The sequence below is a fragment of the Rhamphochromis longiceps genome, linkage group LG15, assembly GCF_057381845.1.
Source record: "Rhamphochromis longiceps isolate RC_006_pf linkage group LG15, R_longiceps_female_GT1.1, whole genome shotgun sequence".
NCBI classification, from domain to species: Eukaryota; Metazoa; Chordata; class Actinopteri; order Cichliformes; family Cichlidae; genus Rhamphochromis; species Rhamphochromis longiceps.
Genome location: NC_140571.1, coordinates 43,675,663 through 43,688,434, shown reverse-complemented (window position 1 = coordinate 43,688,434; position 12,772 = coordinate 43,675,663). Strand labels below are relative to the sequence as shown.

At 43.0% G+C, this 12,772-nt stretch overlaps 1 long non-coding RNA gene across 1 annotated transcript; it reads left to right on the top strand.

Annotated features, from left to right (window-relative positions):
• The first annotated feature begins 4,679 nt into the window (after positions 1-4,679).
• LOC146653292 (uncharacterized) lies at positions 4,680-5,603 on the top strand. The gene is made up of 3 exons (XR_014907533.1): positions 4,680-5,002; positions 5,139-5,241; positions 5,343-5,603. It is a non-coding gene; the product is annotated as an uncharacterized LOC146653292 (long non-coding RNA).
• Positions 5,604-12,772: the final 7,169 nt, after the last annotated feature.

Sequence of the window (12,772 nt, the reverse complement as noted above, 5' to 3'; positions counted from 1 at the left end):
ACAGAAAATACAATAGAAATAATCAATTTTGTCGATACTTAGAGTAAATGCTTTAAAAGCCAGCAAATGTATGTGCCATGATTTCTGTCTCACTCAATGTGACACAAATTTAAGTCTTGTTTTTAACACAATGCTCAGTTCTTTTCATCAAACGTACAGTTATGCTGTTTTATCTGAAACCTTTCTCGCTCTTCAGGACTTCTTCTTGACTTAGTCAAGTTCTGCTCAGGTGACATGTTAGCTCGTGGAAGCCAAAAACATTGTAATTTCTTTGCTTTCAGAACCTTTCTTGCTTTTTAGACTTGGGTGTTTTGGTTTTTACTTATTTAATTGAGCACTAACATCTGCAGGTTTAGGAAATATCTGAGCTGCTTTAACATCAGTTGTGTGCAAACCCATACAATCTATCAATTGGCTGCAATAAATGTCGAACACTGAGTTACATCTACTGAAGTCTCAAGACGACCACGTACAAGGAGAAGATCACTGATCATCAGTACGTGATAAAGTGAGACCGCCCTCAGTCAGATGTTGCCTCCCTCAGCCTGCTTCTGCTGAAGCTGGAGGTTTCCCCTGATAGAGGCGGTCGTTTCACCTCCCCAGTGTTACCGAGTGCTTATTTAAAGGGAATCAATAGGATTCTGTAGCCAGTCTGTTTTCATTAAGAGTTTTGTAAAGCTGCTCTTGTCTCACAGATGGACAGAAGCTCCTTTGACCTGGGTGCTGTGACACACCAGGCTACAGCTGTGCAAACTTCTATCCTCCCAATGTGGGAGTGTCTATTGTCACTGGAGCAGGCAGGGAAGGAGGTTAAACATGTGCTCACTGAGAGAACATTATTCCTGTTGCATGGTGCAGACAGGAACACGTACCAACATGTGTTGGTTCATCATACAGTGATGAATGGCTTATTATAATTAGTGATAACTTTCATCGCTAATTATGTTTTTGTGTTTCAACCCAGAACAAACTCGGAACTTGTGGACACTCAAGCGCAGTTTCAAACGTCAGCTGGACAGACTTTAATACAAATGTGATAATAATCATGTAATAATCGATCACATTAATCTGAAAGCTGCCTTGATTGACCAGCTGTTGCTGATCTGACCATTGCAGATTACCTCATCATCGCCCGTTTGCACAAGCCGAAGCGAGACGGCTCTTTTAATCCGAACTCATCACACGTGTAAAAATCGTTTTTTTAGCAGACAGAGTTAATGGTGTAAAGACAAAGTCCATCAGGAGGCAAGTCTCGCCACTCAGCGACCATTTTGGAAAAGCCTTGAGGCAAGATTTCAGCAGTCAGTGGGTCATAACTGCATTTATAAAACCTTGAGTAAAAAAAGTTTTATGACTTTGACAAAAAAGGTTTAAAAAGTGTTTCTCCTTGAAAGTACTAATGCAGTACATGGTAAATGGCCTGTATTTGTATAGCACTTCACACAACCAGTCATTCACACACTGGTGATGGCAGCTACATTGTAGCCACAGCCACCCCGGGGCGCACTGACAGAGGCGAGGCTGCCGGACACTGGCGCCACCGGGCCCTCTGACCACCACCAGTAGGCGGTAGGTGAAGTGTCTCATTCAAGGGCACAACGACCGAGACTGTCCAAGCCGGGGCTCGAACCGGCAACCTTCCGATTACAAGGCGAACTCCCAGCTCTTGAGCCACGATCGCCTCATGCATGGAGTTCCACAATGCAGCTTCATTTCCCCTCATCCACTGAATGCATGCTGTGATGTTATAAAAAACAAAAAACAGTAAGTCAAAATAAAATCGAGAAAGTACTCGTTGGTGTGTGGTATGCATCATCTCAACAAGATTATTTTGATTTCTGTATTTTTCCATGTCTTCACATCGTTGGGTTGCTTTCAGGCCAAGTCTGGGACGAACAACATGATTCACTGAGAGCCACGTCTGCTCCTTATGTGTCTGCTGAAGGGACGTTTTTTTAAAAATCGTTATCTTTTCCTCAGCTTAAAACACTAGAAAACCAGAACCATGGTTAACAGGCATCTCTTGGTGTCTTGATGTGGTTGGTTTGGCTTGATGCAGACAGCAAAAGACACTGCGCGTTATCTCTGTAACACCAGAACTGCGGTACAAGAAGCCCCTGGACGAGAGCATGCTGGGATATTGTAAGATATTAACATTGAAAATGAAGGAAATCTGTTATTTGCCTGTGTAAGTCTTTGCTTTTATCTGGCCCTCTGTGTGCGACTTGATTGAGTAATTACAAATCTTGTAGTTTAATACTAGTCAGGATAATATTGATTATCTGTACTATGATGTATGTCATATTTCTTTTAAAAACCAGATGAAACATAATTGCAGGAGGGTTTTTATTAGAAAAAGTAGACTCTGCTCAGATAAGATCATTTCCTCTCATAAGAAGAGCCTGAAGCAGCTGAGAGAGGCTCTGCAGCGAGCACAGTCTGAGCTCCCTTAAAGAAGCATTTTAAAGCTCCGCAGCTCCTGAGAGATGAAGGGAGACACGTGGCAGGTTGACTCCTGTGTTCCTTTACGCTCGGCTTCATTTGAGAATCTAAAAGGAGTGTTTTATTCCGGTGTGATGTGAACATCATCCCTCTCCCTTTCATACAGACATTTTAACATTAGAGTCTGACTGTAGGCTCAGCGGGACGTCAGCGCCGTGAACTTTGCCACAGGAGGTTATGGTTCTGTCAATTTAATTACACGAGACAATGGTGGGTCCAGCAGCCGTCTCCCCACAGTCTGCTGCTGCCTCTGTCAGCAGGAGGAGAGCCCAACGTCTGCCTGGACCACAGCCCTGACATTTAAAAATTCTGTATGGGCACACTCGTGTGTGTGTGTGTGTGTGTGTGTGTGTGTGTGTGTGTGTGTGTGTGTGTGTGTGTGTGTGTGTGGGAAGAAGTGAAGCCTATTCTCTAGGCTAATGAAGAAGGCTGACAGGGTTTTTAGCTTCTGAACTCCGGAGAGGCTGGAGGCTGAACACTGTGACACTAATTGCAGGTATATAGTCACTGAGTGGACCAATCACAGCTCATTATCTGTGCTCGTGTGTGTAGTTGAAGGGCAGTTAAAAGTTGTGGGTACAGATTTTAATAAGTAATGTTTGCAATATGTGTAATATTATTTTTGTTGTTTTTCTCTAATTACAAAAGCATGCAATGAATTGTGTTGCTCCGTGTGCCTCTGCAAGTCACACTTAATCAATCATAAAAACACATAGACATAATTAATGAGAAAGGATGTTCGTTCTCCCTTTAATGTGGTAACAAATATGAAAATAACTAAATGAAATCAGATGTATTTGAATATAAATGTTAATATGACAGACTCTGGCATTTAAAATTTACATATACTAGAATTATGTCACGGACCCAGTTCCAGGGATTCGGGGTCCGTGAGCAGTGTGGACTACTATTGTAGTTATTATTATTATTATTATTATTATTATTATCATTATTATTATCATTATTGTGGTTGTTGTTATTATGGTTGTGTCTGCTGTCCTGTTTTTCCGTGTTGGTGTACTGTCAGGTGTTTAGGGGTGTGTGCTTGTGTATGTGAGGGTGCGGTCGTGGCAGGCACTTTTAGGCCTGGTGGGTGTGGCCCTGCCAGCTGACCGGTCCCACCCAGGAATCCACACACACCTGGCGCCGATCAAGCCTCGTCAGAGGAGCTTCAAAACAGTGTGGCTGAGAGCTCCTCGACGCTGGATCGTTGAGTGACTTCCCGTCAGTCCTAAGTGTATTGTGCAAGGTTAGTGCAAGTCTACTGTTAGGTTTTGTACTCACGGCTGCCTTTGGTATGCGTGTTTCCTCAGGAGGAATTGTGGCGACCAGGAGGCAGCACACGGAGAGTACACAGGGAACGGAGACAGAGCACGGAGCACGGGATTGTCACCACTGTAAATAAACACTGTTGCACTGTAGAGTCCTGCATTTTGGGTCCTCCTTTCCCCACATCCCCACGCTCTGCCAGCGAGACCGTGACAAATTAAAAAGCACAATTTTATTAAAATATGATAACTAGAGTAAATTTATATTCTAGTGGAAATTGAAAGTGAAAAGGTGACATGGTCTCTGTATTTCCATTGTGACTGCTGGAGACGGGGACAGTCTTTGTGAATGTAGCTGCTTTCAGTGCAGAGATGTTTTCCTTTGGCTGTGTCGATATTCAGCACCAAGACTTGACCGTCCTCATCTTAAGAGCAACAAGTTCTGGAGGAGAAAGCTAGAGGTTGATACTGGAGTGGATTAAAAGCAAGAGGACTGCAGGAGAGTGCAGCTATGTGCAGTTTGTTAGGTTTGTGATTTGAACTTTGTCTTTGCTTCACTCACTGATTTGTTTCCCTTTCACTTAGTTTTTCCCACCAAGAGCTGCTGGGTTACCAGTATACTGAAGAGTCCTGCCTATGCAGTGTGTTGCACTGCACAGAGGAGCACAACCCTCTTACTTTTCACTCAGTCTGAAGTGTTTCGCGCTGCGATTTTACTGAAAGAGAACCGAACCCAACAGAGCCTTGGAGGGATGATGTAAGATGCAAACATCTGTATACGTCCTGTTTTCAATTGCACGGTGAGCATTCCAGTTTTTCAAGCTTTTAGTCACATTCCTCCACAGCTGTCAGTACACAATGAAAACGTTTCTCCCCGTCTTCTCTCAGCAGTGGAGCCCCTGTGCAGACCCACACTTCCTCAACACTTCGGTGGGGGTGGGGGTGATATGTGATGGCAGGACTCAGCTTGAAGCTTCAGCAACAGGACTGGCCTGGCCTGGCCTGGCATGGCATGGCCTGGCATGGCCTGGCATGGCCTGCTGTGATCTCCTCTGACCGTGTCCTGCCATCTCTTCTGTCGTAGGTGCGACCCTTTTCGTACAGCTGACTCAACTCAGGAACTAAGTCCGAGTATTTAAGGCTGGAGGACGGGGGGCTGTGGTGCCAGAGAGCATTTTGGATGCTGTGTTTGGGAGCTGCTTACTCCTGCTCTTTGGAGAGGAGTGTGTTTGGTGATTTAGCCTTTTGATTTACTTTTCTGCTTTGTTTTTTACTGGTTATAGCAGTTTGTCAGTCTCTTTTAGTTTAATAAGTAGTACAAATATTAAAGAAAAACCTTTAACACGGACACTTTTTGTTACTTTCCAGATCCCCTGGACCTTTTCAGGGAATGTATCCCTGTCTTCTATACAGCCTGTGGTAGTCCGTGTGACAGAGGTCTTCAGCTGCCTGGGCCCCTCTGTGACTCCAGGTTACTGCATTCCTCGTTTGCTAATCTTTCTTGGTTCAGTAAATCTGAAACCTTTGTTTCCGCCTGATCAGCATTAACTTTCCTTTGTCTGTTTTTCTCAGGAGCCTCATTTGTTCTGGCCAACAATCACATCCTCAAACACGGACTGTGAAGATCTGAATGTGGGAGGTTCCTGTTATGTTAATAAAAACAAGATGCACACTTGATGTCGCCTCACTGATCACTAGTAAAAACAACTCATTCTAATTTGAGGGGGTAGGGACAAATAAGTAAATACTTCAGCCTACTCCTTTTCAAACAAATAATGGAATGATATTTTGTAATGATTGTGAAGGCACATGTTTGAAATGTTTGAAATAAAAATGAACTGAACTGAACTAATTTAGCCTAATCTTTGCCAATTTTAAACCCATGTGGAAACTGGATGTCGTAGTTGTGCAGAAACAAACGGAGCTCACAAACTTTTGCCTACAACTATGTGTTCAAGCAGCTCATCTATCAGACTCAGAATAAGAAACTCAAACAACATTTAGTAGCACATTAGGATGGTGTTTGCAGAGGCTGTCCCAAGTTTTATTGTTTTATTACACTTCTCTCCCTCGCTTCTTCTGTCCTCTTTCCTTTTGTTCTTTCTTCAGCCCCTCTCATTTGTCTCCTGCTTACAGAGCATACTGAACTCGTGCTTTTTTCTCTCTTTTTTTCTCCATATAACAGGATTATACAGTATAGTTTAATCAACTGATGTTTTTTTCTTTTTGCTCAGCCAAACAGGATTATAGATTCCATAGCAGATTCATCTGCAGCTTCTGATGCATCTGCTTTAGCCAAAGGTAGTGATGTCAGAATGCAAACAGCACTCACAGCAACACAAACACACTGGAGTGCTGAACATGCTCGGTGCACGCTGCTCATGTCTCATGTAGTTTAACATTTGTGTGTTTCCAGGCAGTTCTTGATGCTGAGCTGTCCCAGCAGGCAGTGCTGGTGGTTACCAACTGTTGAGATTCAAATTTGTGATGCTTGTTGGAGCCAAATCCATCCCATGATAAGCAAGTTGTGCAAGACGTCAGTTTCAAGGTAAAAGAAAAACTGTGCCATTAATCAGTGACGTGGCTGTACACAATTCATTTGGTTTATTCACTGAAATGACTGATTTACTGATATACTGGCAAACATACTGGAATGAATGGTTTCTGTGCTTTTTACTACAAGCCACACATTCATTCACTCTGTACACACTTTCTTCTTGTCACGCACACACCCTTCAATGGATGCATCAGCAACACTAATATGTTGCTCAAGGACACGTTGACATGCGGACTGGATTAAAGAAAATCAGCCTTCGATTCAGTAGATGACCTGATATACCTCCTGAGCCACAGCCACTCTGGCTGAAGTCCCAACATTTCAGAAAATGCAGATAAATATGTAGAGCGATAAAGAGAATATCGAGGGAAACAAGAGTAAAGTAAGAAGATTTTAACAACAGCAAAGCTTTCAAAGGAGAAGCAAAACAGGGAGAGACTGAATGCAGGGACCTGAGGTTTGACAGCGCTGTAAAAGTCTTCACCGACACATCATTTATTCATCTGTTGGACAGAGATGCTGTTTGAACCTTCCTAATGTTTAAAAATAATATTGTTTGGCCTTGCCACAGAAGATGGGAACTGTTATGAACTGTTAAAGCTGGAAGTGCTAACACATCATCAAAGTCCCTCAAGTCTTTTTAGCAAGATGTTGATGGCCTTGGCTCAGAGGAAGAGGAGCACTTCAACCAGCAAAGAGTCCTTCCTCATTTTCTGCTCAATTATGTTTCACATGTAAATCTGGTTATTGAATTAATATCGATGCAAAATCAGTGTTCCCATCACCACCACCCAAACAAATAAATTAAAAAAATGAAAACAGAATTAAATAAATAATAGCAATAATTAATTTTACATTGTCTGTTTTATCCCGGTCACATGGGGCTGTAGCCTCTCCTGGCTACAGGAGGATGGGTACGCTAGCAAAGGTTGTCAGTCCATCACATCTAACAAAGAAAGTCTGCACCATGCATACTCACTACACATGTAGGAGTGGATTAAACTGGAAAAAAGAAGAAACGAGTACATGCAGACTTCACATAGAAAGGCCAACCATCAGGCTTTAACATTCCTGCTGTAATATGACAGCGCTATCCACCGACCCACAATCCAGCCAAGAATCTGTCATAATTATGGCAATTGCAAGAGTGCTATTATAAGGAGGGACACTCAGCAGAGCAGTGTTCATGAAGTCTTTTCCATAGGCAACGCAGCAGGCATGCAGCCTAACAGCAGACTTAAGCTGTGAATAACACAGGTCCTATAGAAAGATGCCTCAGTGTGGTACAGCTGTCGTCCTCCCCTGTCAGGAGGAAGTGTCTGGCAGTTTTCTATTCACACCATGCAGGCTCTGCTTCTCCTCTTGCCTCTCATCTCTTCCTGACTCGTCTTGACTTCCTGTCAAACTCAATGTCTGACAGCACTGACAGGTGCTGGAGAAGGCGAAAGTTCAGATGTTTCAGAAGTTCTTAATATACCTGCTCCATTTGTATGTTTAGGTCTGAGTACGCTGCAGGTTCATAAACCCTGTGGTAAACCCGCTACAACTCTAACCTACATTCTTCAACTGGTCTTAACTTTTTAGTTTTCGTGGAGTCATGTTTGGAATCTGAAAATATTTCAACATGTTTGTGTCATGATTGCCAAGTGCACAACAACTCCATAGAAGAGCAGGACATGTAACAGACAACTTTCATGATGAGCCGCAAATATAATTAGGATTGTACTGGGCACTAATAAAACAAATGCTTAAATCACAGGTTCACAGGGGTATTTATTGCCTCCAAGCGAATTTTGGTCAAAAGGAAGTTTCATATATCGAGAAAAGTATAAACTCATAAAATAAAACCTTTAGAAACTTCAGTTTTGCCAATACTAAGAATATAACTTCAGCAAAACCTTGGGACAGTCTCACAGGGCAAAGTTTGAACAGTTATAACAATCAGTAGCTCGATAGTAATTTTACTGTGCGAACAACATCTGCAGTGCTGTTTCAATGTTTCATAGGAATCTAACGGACTCATTTTCAAACATTTTTGTGGAAGACACACAAAGGCCAACTCAGAAAGGGACAATGCACACCTCCATTTATGTGTTTTATAAGTGAAATCTGTCATTCAGCAGTTCCTGTGATTGCATTGTCCAGTTTAAGGCACCTTGCATAGCACTCGCATTTCTTTCTTTGCAATAAACTCTAACATATAACTCGTCAGACAACCTCACATAATGATCACACTGTCTCTGGCTGAGGTCCAGTGCTGCTGTGAAGATGTTGGATTTCAGCCTGGTGGGCACAATGTTAGCATTACTGAAAGGATGACACACTTTCACTGTTTCTGGATAAAGTTTTGTTTTGAGCTTCTTTTATTTGCTTATTTGTTTTGTAATACTGGTTGTTGGTTGTGGCAGCATGTGCTGTTGTATTCCTTTCTATTAACTATGACCTTCAAATCTTTTCCAATAAGTTACAACATCAAGAAACTGCCTGAAAGAAAGAAAAATGAGAATATGATATCTCAGCTTTGAGCATGAATGTGTTACCCCTGCAGGGGACTAGTGGCCTGTCCATGGCCCACTGTACACAGCAAATTCAAAAGTGTTAAATGTTTTGGTGTTAATAGTCTTCTTGCAAAAGTAGAGTTAATTTTACTCTAAGCAGAGTCACATTCTTTTAATGTAACTCTGAGGTGTAAAATGATAGTAGTTAAAATCGAGTGTTAAAAATGAGTGTTTCTCTGTCAAATCTGGAGGTGTTACAATGGAAACATTAACTCTTGACCTCTTAACTCTGAACTCCTACAGGGGCTATGACACCAACAGAGTAAATTCACAGACTCCGCCCCCAGCACGGCTCCAATCGAAGCTGAAGTGAAGCCGTTTCAGAACATTTTGCTCTACATATTTGAGTTGTTTGCCATGCTTGGTAAGTCATTTTTCAAAGATTGTTTCAATTATTATTATGAGCTTTTACTTCTGTGGCTCTTTGGAGTTGAGACAAAGCTGTGTGAAAGGCATTAGCCATGTTGCTCGCTGATAGCATAACATTCTGTTTTAGCTAGCTGAAAGGTATTGTTTGCGGGCAAATACCACAGCCTTGAAAAAAAGCTTGCATGTGAATTTTCAGTCAAACTTTTGGTCAAATACACCTAAAACAATGTGTAGAATGTGAAATGTTGGTATAATGGTGCTACTTGAAGCCTGAAAACGATCGCCCATAAAAAAACCGAGCAAACAGCAGTAGCTGACGCCCTGACTGGGTTCTACGTTAGCATAGATCCCTCCAGAGTTTTGTGCACACGGTTTAGGTAAAAATGAAAAAGGTTGAGGTTTTACATTTAGTTCAGTATTACCTGTTGCCTGTGTCTTTGTCTTTTGGGAAAATACTTTACACAAGTAATGGCTCAAAGAGGATTCCTTTTTTTTTTACTGTGCTGCAATTGTTTACTGGATTATTTGTGCCATTAATTAGTGTCAACTAATTTTTATTCAATCTCCGCACAGGATATGCTTGTGAAGATGGAATATGGGGGAGAGCAGAAGTGCGTTGAAGTTCCACAAAGTGATGAATGAAGGACATGCATATTGTATTGAAGAAATAAGTGATGAGATGCTGTTATTTGCATTTACCATGTCAGACCTTTTGATAAACAAAATTCTAATGAAAGTGAGAACATGTACACTGTTACATCTTTCAGAAAATGTTTTGAAATTGTGGTGCACAGTTCAGAATAAATGTTTTTCAAAAACATTGCATCTTTTTAGTAAATGTTTATTTCCAAAAGAAATTTCTAGGAGTTCAGAACAGTAAAATTCCCGCTTTTTAGAATGAATTAGAAGATAACTCTTACGTAGTTAAACTAAAATACTCTTTGAGAGTTAATATATAAACACCAAGTGTTAAATTATCAACTCCAGACAGATTTGGTGTTTAACACTAAATCAGAGTTAACGTACCAACTCTCCAAAAAGAGTTAAATTAACACTCTCTGGTGTGGACCCATATAGACACTTTAATAGTGTTGAAATCAAATCCGACAGTGTTAATTTGGACATGCTGGATTTGCTGTGATACCCAGACTTTTGTCCTGTGAAAGCTGGGATAGGCTCTGGGGTTTCACATATCTTGCCTGAGCTGGATCAGCAGTTTTTTTAAATGGCTGGAAGCTTCAAAACTGAGGAGTGCTTACCCTGGGTTGAGGTGGAGGTGCTGCCCCCACAGAACAGCTGAAATATCCTGGGATTTTGTGTGGAGGAAAAGTGCAGAGGGAGACTAACAGATGGATCGGCACAGTGTCTGCAGTGACCTCAGAGTTTATCCCAAATGGGTGGTTTAAACACCCTATCACCAAGTAGAAGTGTTGCTCCTTGTCTTTGAAGGCCAGCTGTAGTGGTTCCAGGACACCTCGTCTGTGAGGTGCCTTGAAGGTGCTGGAGGGATTATATGTGGTGCCCAGCTTGGGAATGTCTCCGGGAATGTCCTGGCATCTTTGCTTTGAGTCCTGCCCCCACAACCTGGACACTGATAAGCTGGATGGATGGATGGATGGATGGATGGATGGATGGATGGATGGATGGATGGATGGATGAATGATGGATGGATGGATGATGGATGGAGGATGGATTGATGGATGATGGATGGATGAATGAATGATGGATGGATGGATGGATGGAGGATGGATGGATGGATGATGGATGATGGATAGAGGATGATGGATGGATGATGGATGGATGGATGGATGGATGGATGGATAGATGATGGATGGATGGATGGATGGATGGATGGATGATGGATGGATGGATGGATGGATGGATGGATGGATGATGGATGATGGATGGAGGATGATCCTGAGCCTGAGCCTGAGGTTGGGAAGAGTCCCACAGCTCTGGAAAACCTCCTGTGTTGTACCAGTGCCAAAGACTTCACGCCCCAAGGACCTCAACAGCTACAGGCCGGTGGCTCTGACATCCCACCTGATGAAGACCCTGGAGCGGTTGGTCCTGGCTCAGCTTCGGCGCCTAATAAGCTCATCACTGGACCCACTTCAGTTTGCCTACCAGCCTGGCATTGGAGCGGATGATGCCGTCATTCACCTCCTACATTGTTCCCTCGCTCACCTGGAGACCGCTGGAAGCACTGTGAGAATCATGTTCTTTGATTTCTCCAGTGCCTTCAACACTATTCTTCCCTCGGTTCTAAAGGACAAGCTGGTGAACTCTGGAGTGGACCATCACCTCACTACCTGGATCCTGGACTACCTCACCGACCGACCACAGTATGTGAGGACTCAGGGCTGTGTGTCGGACAGGGTCGTCTGCAGTACGGGGGCCCCACAGGGAACGGTTCTGGCTCCGTTCCTCTTCACCATCTACACTGCAGACTTCTCCCACAATTCCACCCAGTGCTTCCTGCAGAAGTTCTCTGATGACTCTGCAATAGTCGGCCTCATCACTGATGGGGACGACAAGGAGTACAGAGGTCTGACCCAAGACTTTGTGGACTGGTGCCAACTACCTCCAGATCAACGCCAGTAAAACCAAGGAACTGGTGGTAGACTTCCGCAGGCACAAGCATTCTCCACTGCAACCACTGAACATCCAAGGTATGGACATTGAGGCTGTGGACAGCTACAGGTACCTTGGTGTTCATCTGAACAACAGACTGGACTGGACTCATAACTCAGACGCCCTCTACAGGAAAGGGCAGAGCAGGCTGTACCTGCTGCGGAGACTCAGGTCGTTTGGAGTGGAGGGCCCACTCCTGAAGACCTTCTATGACTCTGTTGTGGCTTCTGCTATCTTTTATGGCGTGGTCTGCTGGGGCGGCAGCATCTCTACTGGGGACAGGAAGAGACTGAACAGGGTGATCCGAAGGGCCAGCTCTGTTCTAGGATGCCCTCTGGACCCAGTGGAGGTGGTGAGTGACAGGAGAACGGCGGCTAAGCTGTCATCCCTGTTGGACAACATCTCCCACCCCATGCATGAGACTCTGACAGCACTGAGCAGCTCCTCCAGTGGGAGACTGCGGCACCCACGGTGTGGGACGGAGAGATTTCGCAGGTCTTTCCTCCCCACTGCTGTCAGACTCCATAATAAAGACTTTAACTGATCAAGCACACACATCCATACATATGCAATAACACTAAGTGCAATAATCCTTTCTGTCATCGTTGTATTTTTACTCAGTTGTATATAGTATTTGTATTTGTATTCTATTTTTATCTTATTGTATATTTATTTTATTTTATTCTACTGTATATAGTATTTTATTTTATTCTATTCTGTACAGTTGTGTACTGTATTTATTCTTATTGTATTCTAATTTTTGCCTCATAACTTTTGCACTGTCCACTTCCTGCTGTGACAAAATAAATTTCCCACGTGTGGGACTAAAAAAGGTTATCTTATCTTATCTTATGATGGATGGATGGATGGATGGATGGATGGAT